Source organism: Diceros bicornis, chromosome 2 (assembly GCF_020826845.1).
Source record: "Diceros bicornis minor isolate mBicDic1 chromosome 2, mDicBic1.mat.cur, whole genome shotgun sequence".
Taxonomy (NCBI): Eukaryota; Metazoa; Chordata; class Mammalia; order Perissodactyla; family Rhinocerotidae; genus Diceros; species Diceros bicornis.
This window is the reverse complement of record NC_080741.1, coordinates 78,321,835-78,335,393: the sequence shown is the minus strand read 5'-3', so window position 1 is coordinate 78,335,393 and position 13,559 is coordinate 78,321,835. Positions and strand designations below refer to the sequence as shown.

Sequence of the window (13,559 nt, the reverse complement as noted above, 5' to 3'; positions counted from 1 at the left end):
TGTGTAAGCATATGCTTTCATTTCTTTTGGGAAAATACGTAAGCGTGGAGTTTCTTGGTAATAATATTTTAAGAAATTGTCAAATTATTTTTCAAAGACGTTTTAACACTTTATACTCCTACCAGCCAGGTGTAAGAGTTCCAGTTGTCTCACATTCTCAAAAACCTTTGGTATTTTCAGTGTTCTTAATTTTAGCCTTTCTAATGGGTATGCAGAGGTATCTCATTGTGGTTTTAATTTGCATTTCCCTGATGAATAATGATGTTGAGCATCTTTTTTATGTGCTCAAATGTCATTCATATATCTTTGGTAAAATGTCTGTTCATACATTTTTAAATTTTTTAATCAGTTATTAGTCTTCTTACTATTGAGTTTTAAAAATTCCTTAATGATGTATTTCAAAGATCAGTCATTTTTCATTTTGATGAAGCCCAATATTTCTATTTTTCTCCTATGTTTTGTGTTTTTGTGTGTGAATGTGTATGTATGTGTGTGTGTCCTAAGAAATCTTTCTACCTGAAGATCTCGTATATTTTCTTCCAGAAGTTTTAAAGTTTTACCTTTAAGTTTGTAATCCATTTCAAGCTAATTTTTTTGTGTATGGTGTGAGGTAAGGGTCAAGGTTAATTTATTCCAAATGAATATCCATTTGTTCAAGCACCACTTCTTGAAATATGATGCTTTTATCATTGAATTGTCTTGACACTTTTGTCTAAAATCGATTGACCATGTAAGTCAACTGATTACAAGTGCGGTTCTATTTTTAGCCACTCTATTCTCTTCTATTGATCTATCCTGCCAACATCACACTGTCTTGATCACTTTAGGTTAGTGGCAAACGGTAAAATCAGAGTATAACTTCTCCAACTTTGTCCTTTCTCATTTTGATTTTACTTTTCTGGGTTATTTTCATTTCTGTAAAAATTTTAGCATCACTTGACAATTGTCACAAGAAATCCTGCTGAGACTTTGATTGGAATTATTTCAAATCTAAAGGGCTATCTGGAGAGAACTGACCTCTTAAAAATATTGAGTATTTTGGTCCATGAACATGGTATATTTCTTCCCTTACTTAGGTCTAATTTGATTTCTCTCAGCAGTTCCTTGTAGTTTTTCATGTACAGACCTTAACTTAGAACTTTGGTGCCCTCCAGTGATTAAAGATTAAGAAAATGAGAAGATACCAGCAAAAGTCTGAGAAGGAGCAGCTAGTGAGATATGGAACTGTAGGAACAAAAGACCAGTCAAATTGGATTCAAGATAGAATGAGAAAGGTTAATTTGGAGACAATGAGTATAGACAATTCTTTTAAGGTGTTTTACTATAAAAAGAAGCAGGAAATGGAGTGGTAGCTAGAGGAAAATGTGAGCCAAAAAGGTTTTTAATTTTTAAGAGGCAAAATAGCAGCAAATCTCTATGCTGTAATGATATGGAAGACAGGAAGAACTGATGATTCTGAAGAGAGAGGACACATAGCTGGAAGATTCTCTTGAGTATATAAGAGAGCAGAGTAACTAAAGCAAGTGGAACGCTTGGCCTGAGGAAGGAGCGTGGTTTCCTATGGCTGGAGTGAAGGCAGAGCCTATGGCTATGGGCCAAATATGTGACTAGATGCTGTGGTAGGAGTTACTCAAGTTCTCTTCTGATTCTTATTCCCTTCTTGTGAAACAGGAAGCAAAGCAATCAGTATCTTTGAATATGGGGAAGGAGTGTTGGAGGTTTGAGTAAAGGGGTGTCCTTTACATCGAACAAATTCCTCTTCATGGAAAAACTCACTACATTGTGACTATTTTTCTCATACTAGACAGAATAATTCAGCATGTTGGCATTTTTATAAATAAATAATATTTTGATTTCAAAAGAGGGAGAGATACCTCTAAGTTAAAAAATTTAGAGGTTCAGTTAAGGCAAATATCATTCCTATAAAATAATTCACCCAGTTTGCCTCCCCATGAACTGGGAGGAAGAATAGTACAGCCCATTTTGAGTTTACCTAGTGTTAAGAAGCATTAACTCCTCTCTAAAGCCACTTATGATGGTGGCTAGACTGTACGTAGAAATGAGATGTGTGACTGATATATTTACAGAAAAATGTACTCACAGAAATCTATATAATGTAGTCATAAAATGTAGTCATGGAAACATTCTGTCTCATCACATAGAAGCAAACCAAGTCTGAAAGATGTCTGTTGACTGATCTGCATGTGATATGTGGATTTCATTTTCCCAGTATCCACTTTAAGATGCTGAATGTAATTTCTTTTTATTACCACATGAAAATAAGTCCAAGCAATTATTCTGCTCTCAGGTTGTAGCCATGTTTGTGTTTCTTGGTGTGTCTGTGTGCATGCAGGTACATTTCCTGTTCCTTAGCTTTTATTCAACATGCAGTTACTCTCTTCAAAACCAATGACAAGATTCAAACACATCAAAAAGTTTCATTGGAGGGCTGGGTGTGAAACATAAACAGCATTCTTTCCCTTGCAGTGCTGTTTTGCAAATACATACACACTTGTTCTCGGCCTCGGGAGATGACAAATCTGTTACTTGGGAGAGCAGCAATACTCTTTTGGACTTGACTCCACTTTCTTTACGCAATTACCTGTCTTTTCGAAGCCTCACGCTCATATTTTAAAAATGTGATTTAGAAAAGATTTAGTAACAGTGCATAAGATCCTTTGATTTTATTTCCCTTTTCTCTTCACTCTAACTAATAGCAGGAGTTCCTGGCATGCTTCAGAAAGCTTCCGTTTGAATACAGTCTGAATTGGTGCAGACCCTTGCCCGGCTTAATCTTTGCTTGCAAATGACAATGCAGTGAAACCAGAGGAAGAAAAAATTACTTCCTTTCCTGTTGGAAACCTAATAAGTAGTTAGCCTGACCCAGTTTTCAATAAGAGAGATTCTCTGATGACCCAACAGGAGTGACTATCTCTAGTCAAAAAAAGAGGAGGGTGAATTTAATCTTTCATGCCACTGGAATGGCAGCTGCTCTCAGCTCTCTCTGATTCTGTGAAGGATGATGAAGATAGAGCTGGCTTTTCAATGTAGGGAGAATTTTCCTTTTGAATATTCCAAACGGGAGATTTGCACATGTGCCTCAAGAACTAATTGTCTAGGTTCCGTCAGGAATGCAGCAGGAGAGAAGCGTATTTCATGCTTAAGACCAGAGAAGAGCCACGCAATACTCAGCGGATAAAAGGCTTGCAGTCCCAGCTGGGAAAAAGAGTCCCATTATCTCCCAGCTGCATAGACATTCCATACTGCTCGGTTCTGCCTGGATGCGCAGCATGCCTGGCTGAGAGCTCGAAACAGAGTTCTGCGGAAAAATTGTAAAGATCCCGAGACATTTCCCCGGTAAGATCTGTAAGTACAAAATTGTGCTGTCTGCTGCAATGAGAATATTGCTGGGCAAGCTGTAGCTTTTCTTCTTTTCAACGTCTTTGTATTAGCATAACAGGTAAAAGCTGGGGTTGGGGGAGAAGTTATTGCTTTATTTCTGCTGTGTTTCTATGATGCTGATGCTTAAAATGCATTTATTCCTTGTGAGAGAAAACGTATTGAATCTGTCTTCGGGGGAGGTTAGGATCAAACCAGGGAAAGAGAGACTACGGGTATATTTTTCAGTGTTTCACTAGTCTTTGCTGCAGTAAAACTAATGGGCAAGAGGGGATGACAGTGCTAATTCTGGTACTTTCAGATGGCTTTATGCCCTTTCTGTAATGGCAAATGGGAAAATGTGATTGCTAAATTTTTTTCATCAGAGGGTAGAGGGGTGGGGTTTGCAGTGTCCAACGGATGATTTAAAGGAATGGTTATAAAAAGTTTCCTGGGGGAGGGCTTGGTTAGCAAGGCTGGAGGTCACATGAGCTCACCAAATTTTATCTGGCATTTTGTTTCTTACCCATCTTCTAGATGATGGCTTTCTGGAGTTTCCAATGATGGCTTTCTGGAGTTTCCAGTGATAATAGTTAAGCTTGTCAGTATTAAAGTACCTATAATACTTTATGAAAAGTTTCAAAAGTTGATGACTTGGGAACAAAACTTTTAAGAGCTCTGAGACGAGTCACGTATAACCCATTATGTTAATGGAATACTGTCAACATTGGTGGTTTGGGAGAAAATTGAAATTTATAGTTCTTGCTTCTCCAATTGAAAACTATTGTTTAAATAATCAGCATCCTGAGTATGTCCTCTGAAAAACATTCACAGAATGACTAAGTAGAAGTTATACTGAGAGAAAAAACAGGAAGAACACTAGAATTACAGAGAATCAATTTGGAAAATGACATATTCATAGTCTTATCTACAGTGGAAATGTTTTTTAAAGATCTTTGTAAAAGAAGGAGCCATGTGTTGAATATAGAATTGCTTGTTTTGAACAATTTTCATTTATCTGATGGGTTTGTTTATCATCTTTTTTAATTGTTACTGTTAGAGAGTTTCACCAATTTATGTGCATTGTATTTTATAAAGAAAGAAGATATCTGGACACACTTTCCCTTGCCCCTTCCCCTTCTCACACATGTGTAAACCTACACAAACTTACAAAACAAACATACACACAAAAATACTGACAAGATTTGTATAACAAACAGAAATACAGAGTCATTTCATCTCTGATGCTTCAGCGATTTTTTTTAAAGCAATATCATGGCTATACAGTCCAAAGATTTCAAATATATAAATCTGCAATCTTTTATATAAGGCTTTATATGAGGTTATATAAATGCATAACTTATCACATCTTAGCATTAAAGTCCATCACTTATAAACTGCTGCATTGCATTGCTTCCTTTGAACACTTCTAGTGAAGTACCAGAATAGATTTTTTAGAATTCTCCATCTAACTTTCCGTAATGAAAACAAATTCACTTTGTCATTTTGAAAGTTATTACATATTTGGTCTAAGCCTAGACAAAAAAAAAAAAATCAATTATCTCATGAAAAGAATGCGAGATGTATTAAGTTGTTTGCATACTTTTGTTTTTGGACAAATGAAAATAGTAGCAGAAGACTAAATTTGTAGCTTTTAAAATCTTTTAGTGGAAGGAGAAGGGTTATGAAATATGTGCTTATTTATTCACTTATGTATTTATTTTAACATTATATTAATTAGGATGCAGTAGCATAGGTATACTCATTAAAAATAACTCAAGCTAAACACAAAAGTTCAAAAATGAAATCTCAGCACTCATAAATAACAATTGTAAAATTTAGAAACTATGATTGGGGACATCCTATGCCTAAATTCAAATTACAAAACGAGAGCGAGAGAGACAGACTTTAGTAAGAATGGTTTCTTACCATACATGTTTATATTTTTTTACAAATGAGAAGTACTTCGATAATATGATCACTGATAGATAGATATTCTTTTAAAAGAGTGTAATCGTACCTTACTCCTAAAAAAATTGTTGAATTTAATTTTAGATTTGGATTAAACAGAAAAAACAAGGAGCTGATATGAAACTGAAAGAAATTGCTAGATTTCAGGTATTCATTTCTCTCCAAAGAAGAAATTACTTCCGCAAAAATAACTCTAGAGTTAAGAACAATAATTATGAATATATTAAAATTTTGAAGTCGTTTTTTAGGATGCATGTTTAAATATTAAACAATCCTTTACGAGGCTTGTTATGATAGAGAAATTAGCGTGCATACTTTATGGTTATCTTCCTTCAATACATCATTTTAATTATATTTTCATTATATATATTTTTAATTATAATTTCAATTATATTATCAGTTTTACATTATTGAGATTTATAGTATTTACATTCTGGCTTAAGTCCTATGGTCTTGGTTTAGACTTGTTTCAAATTTGAAAAGATTCAGTCCTTACCAACAGGCTTTTACTACTTAATACACCATTCCTATATTTTTTATTTTGAATTATTTCTTGAGTTGTTGGATTTCACTAAGTAGTACCCCGTCACCAAAGAAACAGTCATAAATGCTGTATTTTCTGTGTGCTTACACAGAACATGTCTTTCTTTTCCCTTATACGTAGAAAACAAGTTACTTTTCTTGAATCAAACTTATTTTTCCCTTGAAAATTTGTAAATATTTGTAAACAATGCTGGGGACTCTTCCTATATTGAAGGTTGCTGTCCAGTGGTTTTTAGATATGTCTGAAATTTCCATCCTTGAATATAACTTTCTTTTTTTTTTTTTTGGATGGATGTCCGTATGATTCTTTCTTTTTTTGCCAGAATATATCCTGGAGTTGATCAGTCTTCATCAACTTTTCTTAAATATGGTGTACCCTATTGATTTGAGATTCTTTTATTTCAATTTTTTTTGTTGTTACACCATGTATTTGATTTTTTTTCAAGGAGTAGGGAGATTGTTGTTATATTGCTTCTTCGTTTTCTTTGGGATCACCAATTATGGGCCTGTTGGATCTCAATTGTCTGTTGTCCGTATCTGCTATATTATTCAAATTTATTTTTAGTTTTACACTTTTTCAGTGATTCACTTTATTTCCTGAAGCTAGTCCACCATATCCTTAACAGTGTTATCCAATCATGTATGTTACAATATTACTGCTTCTAGTGTAGCTTTAATTTCTGTAATGTTTTTATTTTCCTCTATAATTTTTTAATTCTTTCTTTCCCTTATTTCCTGATTTTTTTTAGCTATTTATTTTCTTTCTTAAAATATATACAGAAAAATTGTGTTTTAGCAATATTACATCTATGTAAGACTAAGTGTCTAAGCGTCTAAGCACTTTTCCCCAACTATAGCTGATTCTTCTTGAGATTTATATTTTTCAACTGCATTTCTCTTTGTTCTTTTCTCTTTAATCTTCTTTTTCTTTCAAAATGTATGCATGAAGGATGAATAGGCAGAGCACAGAGGATTTTTAGGACATTGAAACAATTCTGTATGATCCTATAATGGTAGACACTATGTCATCATATATTCGTCAAAACCCATAGAATGCACAATGCCAAGAGTGAACTCTAATATAAACCATGGATTTTTGGCAATAGCGATGTATCAGCATAGGTTTTTCAATTGTAACAAATTGTAGAACCATGTACCACTCTGGTAGAGGATGTTGATAGTGGGGGAGCCTGTGCATGTGTTGGGGCATGGTTTATAAGCTAGCACGTCTTGGGGCAAAATCTATATCCTCCTACAAATAAGAGGAAGAGAAAGTACTTGCCGGTTTTCCCTGATGCTCCCGTAGACCACCCCCACCCCGCCAGCCATAGGTCATGTTTTTCAGCATTTGGCAGCAATGGAAATGTGCTTCAGAGTCTGTGTTTTGGGGTTGCGTCCACTCACGTTTTTCATTGAAGATAGAAGGTTTTTGGCTTTGTGTGTGTATCCCACCACCACCACTATGTTTTTCTTTCTCTTTGTTGTTTCTGTAGAACAAGAGAGGAATAAAAATGTCTTTATTTAATGAGCTTTAAGTAAAAATCTTTCAGTTTGGGAGAATTCTTTTAAATGGAAATTTCATTAAAAAATTTAATTATTCTCATTCATATTGACAAGAGCTATTCTAGTTAAAATTGGGTTCATACGCACTATGTATCCTAGTATTAAATACTTGTTATGGTGAAGGCGTAACACAGGACATACCAAAGGCGGAAAAAAACCCAAAGTCATTGGATGTTCTTTTGACCTCCTATTAGTCTTGAATGATGAAGTCTATGGCCTAATTAACCATCTTACAATGAATCCTAAGGCATTTACAGTGAATTTGGGTCCTAGTGACATGAATCAAAATTAACAGTCTCAAATATTTTATGGCAGTAGGGTGGGTATAAAACTTATACATAACAGGTTTCCAATTAAATGAATATAATTACTTAGATATTAAGATTTTTTAAAGAAGCAATAAAAAAATCATGTCACCTGTGAAGTACAAAACAAATGATCTTACTGGTAAAACAAGTTCCATTCTCTGAGTGTGTATACAGTGATAGAGCAAGATTCTGGAGGCGGGCCGCTTGAGCTAAAGAGCCACCCATCAGCTACACACCTGCTCTTCTTTCTACCCAGCCCAGGAGAGTTTTGTGGTCTTAAACAAGTTACTTAGCCTCTCTATACCTCACTTTCCCCATCCATAATGAAGATAATAATAGTACTGACTTCATAGTATTAGCAAGAGGATTAAAAAGGTTAATATGTGAAAATTCCTTGGAAGAAAGCCTTGAAATTAATAAGCACTTTCTGTATTAGTTTTTCAATCACTTTTATATTAGTATTACTATTATAACCTTTGTCTATGAGCCTTGGGATCAATTGGGGGAAAATAATATAAAACAATGAAAAGAATGAAAATTATAATCATTGTCTAATCAATTATATTGGGTATGTAGTAGAGAATTAAATTTGGAGGTGTAAATCATAATTAGATATGAAAATGGAGCTCAGGGAACATTGTGAGAAGATTTAGAAATGCTGGTCTTCAAATCCATATAGCTTAAAAATAGAAATGATATTTCTGCATACACTGAGCAGTCGGACCTGATCAAGAAAAAGAGTTTATTTAATTTTCTGAATATAAAAGCAGTGCACAGACAAACATAAGAAAAAACAAGCCATAATTTCTTCCACCAAAGAACATCATCACAAAATGTGCATTTCTTTCCTGTTGTCACTCAGTTTTTCTTTCTATTTTTTAAATTAAAATTTTAATGTCCTACTAAAGCAATGCATACACCTGGAAATAACAATAAAATATAAAACTACAGAAAATATACTGAAATAAAGAATAATCAAAAAAATAAAATGTGTGGAAATTTCCACACGTTTCCAGTCCCACTTTCCAGAGATATTTTCAACTGTTTATTTTATTGTATTTATTTTTTTTACTGCCTTTTATTGGATTGATCAAGTATCCTTTATTCACTTTTTTCCAACTTTTACTAGCTTAAAAATTACATACTGTCTTTATTACATTTTGGTGAACATAAATATTCTAACGTAAAATATAACCTTATATTTTCTAATAAAGCTAAAGGTACTATATCTATCCTCTTCACAAACAAGACAATGACTTGTTTAAATGTCCTCCAAGAGATTTTTTCCAGTGTCTATGTTTCTATTATTTTATTTTCACTTTTTTTTTAAATTGCTTCCAATATTTTTTGTCAATATTTGTTTAGATTTATGACATGTTTCTCTGGGTTCTTTATTTACCATTTCTTCCTGCTACATATGTGCACTCCCTGGGTTCATTTCCTGTGTAGTGAAGACCATTTGAAGCTCATTCTAGAAGGAGTATTAAACTCTCTTAAATTTATATGTCTGAAAATTACTTATTTTACTGACATTCCGAAATAACAGTATAGTTGGTTACAGAACTCCATGTGGACCGGTATTTTTCTCTCAACATTTTTGGCATATTCTGCTCCATGATCTCCTTGAATATAATTTTGCTCATGAGAAGACCTCTCATAGTCTAATTATAACGTCTTTGAACATATATCTGTCTTTCACTCTGGTAGATTTTAAGAATTTCTCTTTGCTGTGATGACTTCAAGTTCACTACCATGTGTGTATGTGTGGATTGTTTTAAATTTATGCCATTTCGGCCTTCACAAGCTCCTAAATCTTTCTTCAATTCTGAAAAATTCTTGGTTATCATATATTTAATATTGCCTCTTTTGCATCTCTTTATTTTCTCCTTCAGGATGCTCATTAAGTATTTGCATCTACTTCTATTCTTCTGTCTTTGATTTTTTTCTATATTTTTATATCTTCCTTTTTTTGTGTTGCATTTGTGTGACTTCCTCTGATCTATCCTTCGAACCTTTATTTTTCTTTTCAGAAAATATTTTTAATTTCTGTAATTTCTATTCTTTCTTTTAAAAATTCTCTTTCTATTATGTTTGTGCCTCTTCCACCCTTTTAGCTCTTCAAAAATTTAAGTTAGCTTATTTTAAAGTCACTCTTTCTGTTGTTTACGATTTCCTTTGCTGAAAAATTCACCTTTAGCAGACGTTGCTTTCCATGCGAGACCAGCATCACCTGAGTTGTAGACGCTTCTCTCTAGCGTCACTTCACATTTGCCTCTAGAGTGGCTCTAAAATTTTCCCCCGCTTTGGACTAGCTTCTATGTTAATTTTTTGGCTTAGAGTTACCTTACCACGCAGATGGAATGAATGTGGGCCCTGCAGCCGAGCCTGGCACAAACTGGGTGTTCTGGCTGCCTCTGGGAGACTGTTTCCACTAGACAAGTAGAGTCTTCTAAGGTCTCCTGTTTCAGACGAGATTGTCTTTTCTTTGGATTATGCCAGCTCTGCCACCTCCTCACCAGTCTACCTCTGAGCTTCCTCTTCGTTTTGGGCCCCTGAGCCTTTATCTCTCTCATATACAACCTTGCTTATGTATATCTTTACAGGGTTTGTATACTTAGATAGCATTGTGTATGTTTGTGGTGGAAATGATATCCCTCTGCATCATATTGCACAGTGTCATATACTTCCATGTTGACCGGAATTTTCCCCATCTGCTTTCCACCTTTAAGGAAGTCATCAAACTTTGTGGTATTTTATTTTTTCCGGTGCTCATACATATATATATGTTCCTTTTGGTATGTTTTCTACAGTTCAATTGTGCTTTAGAGGTGGAGGCATACACTCATTCCAAAATCTTGAACCAAAGTTTATTTAGAGGTTTAAAAACAGGGCCGGCCCCGCGGCTTAGCAGTTAAGTGCACGCGCTCCGCTACTGGCGGCCTGGGCCCGGATTCCGGGCACGCACCGACGCACCGCTTCTCCGGCCATGCTGAGGCTGCGTCCCACATACAGCAACTAGAAGGATGTGCAGCTATGACATACAACTATCTACTGGGGCTTTGGGGAGAGAAGAAAAAAAAAAAGAAGGAGGATGATTGGCAATAGATGTTAGCTCAGAGCCGGTCTTCCTCAGCAAAAAAGAGGAGGATTGGCATGGATGTTAGCTCAGGGTTGATCTTCCCCACAAAAACAAAAAAACAAAACAAAACAGATTTTTCACTGAGATAAAGATGAATACTTCGCCTAAATTTTTCAATATTTCATTAGATGATCACATTAGCTAATTAAGAAATGGTTAAAGCCAATTGTATCTATCTTTCCATTGGTTCCACAAACATTAATTTAATGTAAAGTGCTTGATTTAGTTCAAAAGTTCATCCAATGAGAAAATATACTAGGAAACACTGTAGAATTTAGTTAGAAATGCTGGCCAGTGGGTGTCAATAGTTTCTATATTCTTGGGAGTGGTAGCTATATTAATTCCTTAAGTTTAATGTGTTTAAATGCTTAAAATGTAGAGGCAATTATTCAAAATGTTGGTTAACACAGCAATTGCTCGTGACACAGTAAAGCTGGGTGCTAAACAGACCCTTCTTCCTTTAGATGGCTTCTGCTGATTAAAAGTGAGGATATTGGATGGATTTTTAAAAAGCTTTTTTAAGTCTCCTTTTAGGGCAGGAAGGAGATACTCACATAAGTTATTTTGTAAAGTTCCTAGTAATTTATCACTCTTGTGTGTAAGAGGCCAATAGGGACATTTTATTTTCAGTGCTTTTATTTGTATATTATTTCAAAGTCTAATTTATTTGGCTTCTGTTACATTGGTATGACTAAAGAGGCTGTATAAGGGGCTGTGTATGGAGAATTTTGTAGTATCTTTGTAAATATCAGGAGTACAATATATTTGTTGAAATAGAACTCTTGGCAAAAGAACATAATTTTCCTCTCTGGCATCTGTCAAAGTCCTCCAATCAGTAAAGAGCAATAAATGAAAGAGAAGGTCAGAAATCAGGCATGCCGCTAATTTTCTATTGGCTGATGTAAAAGTAAATTAAAGAAAGTCCTTAAAGTTTTTTTGGCATGAAAAGGTTACAATTACTCAAGGCTTGATAGAAGATCAATTTTTTTAAGAAATGTGTAATATGAAGATGCTTTCTAGGCATTTAATGATGTTAGTCAACAAATTCTTACACGTGCTTAATTGTGAATCTGTGGTGCTGACCGATACGCTAATTCTGACATTCCTATATATAAATTAAAAGTGGGTATTCAAGAGTTCTCTTAAAACTGGCTCAGTGGTTATAATATATGTATTTTTCAGGAGTGCCCACTTTAAGGTGTTATTTTGTGCAAAGTGTGTCTATGTGGTTTGTAGACGAGAGAAGGAGACCTCTATCTGCTTCCTCCTGTCAGGATACAGGGCACTTTGGTGGGGAAAGCTTTCTCTTTGCTGACTTCACTCTAGTTCCATCTTTTGTCATAAGATGTTTAGAGTCATTATGAATGACAGAAACAACTTTCTTATAGAAAAAGAGAGACTGGAATTTAAAAGAAAAATAGCCTATTTGACATGTGTAGTCCAACGTAAAAAGCCAAATAGAAGTTTTCAGACATTTACACACACACATCCATTATCTGCACAATACTTGAGACAATTCCTTTTATCATTAGTGGCTTCTTTATGTAACAGGTAAAAGTTATATTTCACAAAGAAATGTGGAACAACAAAAAAAATCATTTTATGCCATTTAAGTTTCAAAATTCATAAATATATCTTTGGATGTCCTAAAATACTTTTTTCATTCTCAGAGTTTTAGCACCTGAATATTATTTTCTTTCATGCTTTCATTTATACATGAAATTGTCTCAATTTATCCAAAAATTCTGGTTAATTCAGATTAATAATTTAACATACTTAACTACCAATATTAATGATATTATAATTCAATAAAATGTACTGGTAATAAAGCAATAGTAAAAATAATTTTAAAGTTTAATTAAGTAACATTTCAGAACACTGAAATTTGTCAATATCATCTTTATACATGATTGAAAAAATGTGATGTGTATATTTACCATTATTTTCTTATAAACAGTTTTAAAGATCTTTCTTTTTGTAACACATTATATTCATGGAGGTTTGGGTCATATTTTAACTTGTTTTATTATTAACTGTGGTTGTGTTGTCCTCCAGAGTCTAAGTTCCTGAAGGGTTGGATCCTGACTTGTTCCTCTTTGTATATTCAGTGCCTGGTTCACAGTAGACAATGATTTTCACTAATACATTAATTCCACAAACATAGACTGAATACTTACTACGTGACTGACGCTATTCCACCCACTTGGGTATAACTATGAACAAGACAGAGAAGAGTCCTGCTGTTGTGAAATTAAAATTCTAATACGCATTCTTGAATTCAATTAAGTACTCATCTCTACCAATTGGGGAGCTAACATTGTTAATTTTAGATCTTACTTGAGAAATGAGCATTAGAAGTTAATAAATTATTTAATTTCAAGATAATTTTTTTAAATGAAATAACCTTATATAGTGAGAAACACCAAAAGGACTATATAAAAAGGGATACATATTTGCTTAGAATGATAATTATCCCTGTATTGTGATAGATAGTGGTATATTCTAGGTTATCCAGAGGATTCAGAATCTGCCTAAAAAAGAATGGATTAACAAAAAAATAGCATAGCATATTCTATATAATATATATATTATAATATATATATAATATATATATATTATATTAATTTTCATCAAGCAAATGGTACCTGTGGACTCAC

General features: G+C 33.9%; 1 protein-coding gene and 1 long non-coding RNA gene across 2 annotated transcripts in view; one reads left to right on the top strand and one right to left on the bottom strand.

Moving 5' to 3' along the window:
• Positions 1 to 3,255: 3,255 nt before the first annotated feature.
• CNTN6 (contactin 6) overlaps positions 3,256 to 13,559 on the top strand; it is a 293,984-nt gene continuing 283,680 nt past the window's right edge. Inside the window, exon 1 of the mRNA XM_058563553.1 lies at positions 3,256 to 3,366. The gene's annotated coding sequence lies outside the window, so the exon portion shown is untranslated. The remainder of the gene's footprint in view (positions 3,367 to 13,559) is intronic.
• The window catches only part of LOC131418985 (uncharacterized), a 58,913-nt gene continuing 52,615 nt past the window's right edge, over positions 7,262 to 13,559 (bottom strand). The window contains exon 4 of the long non-coding RNA XR_009223121.1: positions 7,262 to 7,379. This is a non-coding gene — a long non-coding RNA (uncharacterized LOC131418985). The remainder of the gene's footprint in view (positions 7,380 to 13,559) is intronic.